Source organism: Desmodus rotundus, chromosome 13 (genome assembly GCF_022682495.2).
Source record: "Desmodus rotundus isolate HL8 chromosome 13, HLdesRot8A.1, whole genome shotgun sequence".
NCBI classification, from domain to species: domain Eukaryota; kingdom Metazoa; phylum Chordata; class Mammalia; order Chiroptera; family Phyllostomidae; genus Desmodus; species Desmodus rotundus.
In genome coordinates this window covers 65,544,641-65,550,640 of record NC_071399.1, presented here as the reverse complement: position 1 = coordinate 65,550,640, position 6,000 = coordinate 65,544,641, and positions in this window count along the sequence as shown.

The window sequence follows — 6,000 nt, the reverse complement described above, 5'->3', positions numbered from 1 at the left end:
CTTTTTTTTTTTAGCCAAGTGAAAGGACAAAAAACTATGTGAATGTTTTATTTTATTTACTATGCATAATACAGAATAGAGAAGAATTAGTTTGCAAATATATACCATTATAAATATATCTATTCATATTTAGACACACATCCACTCATGCACGTCTACTATATGTTAGGTGATTTAGGATCCTGAAGAAGCCTATATTGCAGATGCTTTTTATTGAGTAAAAATTTGTATCTATTACAAACTTGTGATATTTCTTATCATTCTATAAATATGGTCTGCTTAACTCAACCAAATGAGGTCATTTACTCTGAGATTGTTTTCTGAGCAGAGGTGACCTTGAAACAAGCTTTCGCTGGTGGAATTTACAGATGAGGTGGGGAAAGAAAGCAGATTTATACTTGTTCATATGGAAAATAATACCATAATTAATAAATAGTAATACATGAGAAAATTCTGTGTTTTGCACACTCACAACTGTAAACGATAGTCTCTCAATCTGTCCCTATGATGTTTTTCCTACATTTTTGAATTTTCCTGGTGGAAGAATGCAGAGATGCATGGATGGGTAAATGCTGCAAATTTAGCCCTCCATTATCTTGAAAGGACAAGAGTCCTTGTGAGTGACATACATGCACAAATACATGCTCACTTTATATGAATTTGTGCTTATTGGGAGGACCTAGAAGTGAGGCTAGAAATGTGTTAAGGTAATAAATGGCTCTTAATACACTTCCACTTTCTTAATCAGATGGAGCTGGGATTTACGTTGTGAATAATTGGTTTATGTTGTTGTTATCACCATATCTCCCTTAATCTTTGATTTCCATTTGCATCCCAGGAGGAATACTCTTTACAACAAGAATGCAATTGTTACCACTTATCCTAATCTATGAGACCCAGAGAAGTTTCACAAAACTGTTTTAGTGAATAAAGGACTAGAAGGTTTCTAATCATGTCTTCTGATACATTGTTAAGTGGAAAAACTAGGCTTGAGTTAGGTAATATGTAATGTCAATTTAATTTAAATTAGGCATATAAAGTAATGCATATCTTCAAAATTCATTAAAAGTTTAATTACAAAAACCATACCAAACCCAAATATTAAAAAAAAATTATGTCACTCTGTGTGTTGTGTTTTATGTGTTTCTCCTCTTTATTTCAAATATGCAAAAATAATTTTCACTCTAGTTCTCAAAGTTTAACACTACAAGTCTCTTTGGTTGGGGAAAAAATACAAATATAAACTAAACTCTGAAAGATTCTGAAGATTTTGGAGGCTCATACCAAAAACTGATTATTTGGATTAAAAGAAACAAGGCCCCCTGACTGGTGTGGCTCAGTGGGTTGGGTGTCATCCTGCAAACCGAAAGCTCGCTGGTTGGATTCCGGGTACCGGCACAGGCCTGGGTTGAGGGCCGGCTCCCCAGTTCTGGGTGTGCAAGAGGCAACCGATCTATGCTTCTCTCTCACATTGGTGTGTCTATCTGTCTCTTTCTCCCTCCCTCCCTCTAAATAAATAAATATTAACACAAAGAACAAAGGCAGGCAAATAATAAAATTTTCTTGAGTTATCAGAGAATGCTAGTAAAAGGTCACTCGATGTAATTCAAGTATGATCTATATAACCTAATTATGCTCATTTCTAAAGTAAATGTGTTATTTGCACTGCACTGTTATGCAGATTACAAAGTGTTTTTATAAGATTATAAATGAAATGCTGGTTTGCACTTTGCATGAAAAAGACCTGACAATACTGTTTAGCTTCACTTTTATGTGGCTAAGATTTAGTGCACACTGAAAGGCTTAGCCAGTGCGATACTAGAGTTCCAGATAGTGAAGTCAGCTGAGTACCAACTGACTGAGTACCATTAGTGAAGTACCAACACCAAATGAAGCTGATTGAATCAGTTCAGGCTCATCTCTTCATTTTCTACATTTTCTTTCATTCATCAGAAATAGAAAGATAATAAATTCCATGTATCATCCCTCTGCAGATTAAACACAACTTTTGTTTTTACCATTAGAATAAGAATTCTTTTATGAGTATCTTGAATTACAGGAGATTTTTCCGCAGATTTGGTACACATGCTTCCATACTGTATTTCTACATAAAGCTGGGAGTCAAATGCCTTTGCTTATTGTCTAAGGAACTGTACAGAGCACAGTTTGGGGACTGTGGAAGGTTTAGTATTATTTGTCTCTGCAGTTACTATTATTATGGTTTAGCAGCTGCATTAGCAATGATGCTTCAGAGTGATTTTCAAGTAATTCATTACTTCCTTTCTCATGCATTAAATTTAATATAGCTTGCAGGTTCTAATTTATCTACATGCATACTAATAAATTGTGCACTACAAATAAATTCTGCATTAGTTTTAAAGCAATTTCCCCTCATCTATATATCAAATATGAAGTTGCCGATTGGTTTGCTGCTAGCTGTGAATAAGTCCAAAATCTTATCTTATCCGTGTAGTTACATGATCAATGACCAAAATAGCCCATTTTGTAAAAATGACATAGTCCTTTTAATGTTTTTAAAAGAAAGAGTAAATATATATATTTACTTTCTAAGGTGGTAAAAAATCTCAAGAACATCACTCTAGAATATGAATGAACCCCATGAAACCGTCTTAAAATTCACATGCCATACCACAGTGATCGTCTCCTTTTATATCTGAGCTTTATTACTAGAACTGCCGAGGAAAGAAAATCTTCTGTCCTCTTCCCTCTTGGATCCTTCTATCAAACTGGTTTAGTGTTGTCAGTCTGTGCAGCTGCCAAGTGACAGTTTCTTAAGCAGTTTTCCCAGCTAAAAAAGGAAAAAGGACAAGGACTGTGGCACTGGTGTTGGGCAGGGGAGGGCTGGGAAGCCTCTAAATGCACGCACTCCCGATTTAAGATGCTTCCACAGAACTTTATTGTGTAAGAATCACTGTTACATTACTGAGCGGTTTGAATCTCAGCCCCACATTTTTTTACATTGAGATGTAATTGACATATAACACTGTGTCGATTTCAGGTGTGCAGTATGTTGATATGATACACTTACATAAGACCATATAATGACCCCTGTAGTGCGGCAGTAGCTAACACCTCCATCAGGTCCCTTAATTATCTTTTCTTTTTTGTGCAGAGAAAATTTAAAATCTAATCTCTTAACTTATTTTTAACTATAATCAGAACGATTTACATTGAATCCCCTGAGTTTATCCATCTTCTCACTGCAAGTTTGTACCCCTTGAGAAACATCTCCCCAATTCCCTTACACTCAGTCCCTGGTAACCAGCATTCTACACTCTGTTTTTATAAATTTGGCTTTTTCAGATTCCACATATAAATCATGTCATACAGTATTTATGCTTGTCTAACTTATCTCACTAACTGTAAGGCCCATAGGGTCCATCCATGTCACAAATAGCGGGATTTCTTTCTGTCTCATGGCTGAATAATATTCCATATATGTGTATATGCATGAGGTATGTCTGAAAAAAGTTGAGCCATTGTTAATATAACAAGAATGATTTGTGCCATATTGATGTAATCGATGTAACCTGGCAGCCAAGGATAGTGGACCGGATTGTGCATGTGGGAACAATGATGACTTCACAGTTCTAGTCTGCGGGGGTAGTAGAATCCATTGATTGAGCATGTCTACTGTGTGGCCATCACATTCAAAATGACTGAGTGAGTAGAGTCATTAATCTGCGTCAAATTTTGCGTTAAGCTTGAACATTCTTCCATGGAAACTACTCAGATGATTCAGAAGGCCACAGCTAAGGCAACTGATGATTGGCAGCTTCATCAAGACATCGTGCCCACTCATTCATCACATCCCATGCAGTTTTTTGTGAAAAACCCAATGGCCTTATAGCCAAGATTTGTCTCTCTGTGGCTTTTGGCTTTTCCCCAAACTAAAATCATCTTGAGAAAGGAACAGATTTCAGATTGCCAAGGAGATTCAGGAAGAATACTATGGGGCAGCTGATGGTGATTGAGAGAACTGTTAGAGATCCCAAAGTGCCTATTCTGAAGGGGACTGAGGTGTCATTGTCCTATGTGCAGTGTTTCTTATACCTTGAATCTTCAATAAATGTCTCTATTTTTCATATGACATGGCTGGATACCTTCTGGATGGAGCTCAAATGTATGCCACATCTTCTTATCCATCCATTCATTGACAGATAAGGTTGTTTTCATATCTTGGCTATTTTGAATAATGCCTCAATAAACATTAAGGTGCAGACTTAATGTCCATGTTTTGTTTTCATTTCCTTTGGATATATACCCAGAACTGATATTGCTACATCTCCAGAATCCACTTCTCTATCTCAGCACAGTCCTAGGTGACATGTATACCTCTGGAGGCTAGAAGAACACTGTTTTCAACAGAAAAAGATCATCTACACAATAAACACCCTTTGAGTAAGATCAGAAAAACCTTCCTTTAGGTAGTATTCGAGTGAAAGTGTGCGTGTGTGTGTGTATGATGTAAGATCCTCCCTGTCACAGCACTGGTAACGTTCTGTGATATTTATAATACTTCTTCCACTCTCTCATTATTTAATAGTATTTTTGCTTTAGGCATGAATTCATAAGTGATAAGGTAGACCTTGTGTCTAAAACAGTTTCTGAACTGTGAGAAATTGGCTAGGATATGAAAATTTGAACAATAGAAATTCTGCTTGTAAAGTCTGTGTAAGTCAGACTGCTTCAGTAGTTTTCAGATTAGAACTTCAGCAAATACATAATGAAACTAAGCATTTCTTCCAATCTGTTTCCTGAATCTTTACAAAAAAATCACTCTAGGTATAATTATGCCAACATTTCTTAACTTATTAAACTAAATGACATTGGTTTCATAATTCATGTATAATCCTTTCAAACTAGTCTTTTTATTGTGCTTGTAAACACAACAACCAATAATTTTAAATTACTAGTAAAATAAGTACCAGGGACTAAACCTAAACCAGCTCCCAGTCTCTAATTTATGTCCAAATTATGCAGGTCCAATTATTGGTAAGTTCTACAAAATTATAACTGAGAAGGTCTATTGCAAAGACATGGTACAAAATATGTGACTTCGATTGTGGACATAAAACACATTATATCAGTTGACATAATTGACTATAGTGATTACTTTCTCCCTAGAATCAATGTCTGTTGAGACATATAGAATCTTTTAGATGACCCTAGGGAAGAGCTGTTTTATTTGCCATTAGACCAATAAAATCAGACTGAGATAGACGATTGATGAATAAATAGATACAGAAACCATGTAGGAAATTCTCAGATACTCCATGCAACCGTATCTTCACCTATATGTCCCCTAGAGTAAGGGACATAAAGGAAAGAGTAAACAAATGGGACTTCATCAAAATAAAAAGCTTCTGCATGGCTACAGAAAACATCAGAAAAATTAAAAGGGAGCCAACCATATGGGAAAATATATTTGCTAATGATATCTAGGACAAGGGTGCAATCTCCTAAATATATAAAGAACTCACGCAACTCCACTCCAGGAAGACAAACAATCCAATTAAAAAATGGGCAAAGGACCTGAACAGAAATTTCTCCAAAGAAGACATACAGAGAGCCCAGAGACATATGAAAGGATGCTCAGCATCACTAGCCATCAGAGAGATGCAAATTAAAACCCCAATAAGGTACCATTTCACACCAGTCAGAATGGCCATCATAAACAAATTGACAAAAAACAACTGCAAGTGAGGTTGTGGGGAAAAGGGAACCCTAGTGCACTGTTGGTCAGAATGCAGACTGATGCAGCCACTGTGGAAAACAGTATGAAATTTCTTCAAAAAAACTAAAAATGGAACTGCCTTTTGACCTGGCTATTCCACTGCTGGGGTTATACCCTAAGAATCCTGAAACACCAATCCAAAAGAACCTATGCATCCCAATGTTCATAGAAGCACAATTTACTATAGCCAAGTGCTGAATTTACTAATAGCCATTAGTAAATGAGTGGATCGAAAAAAAACT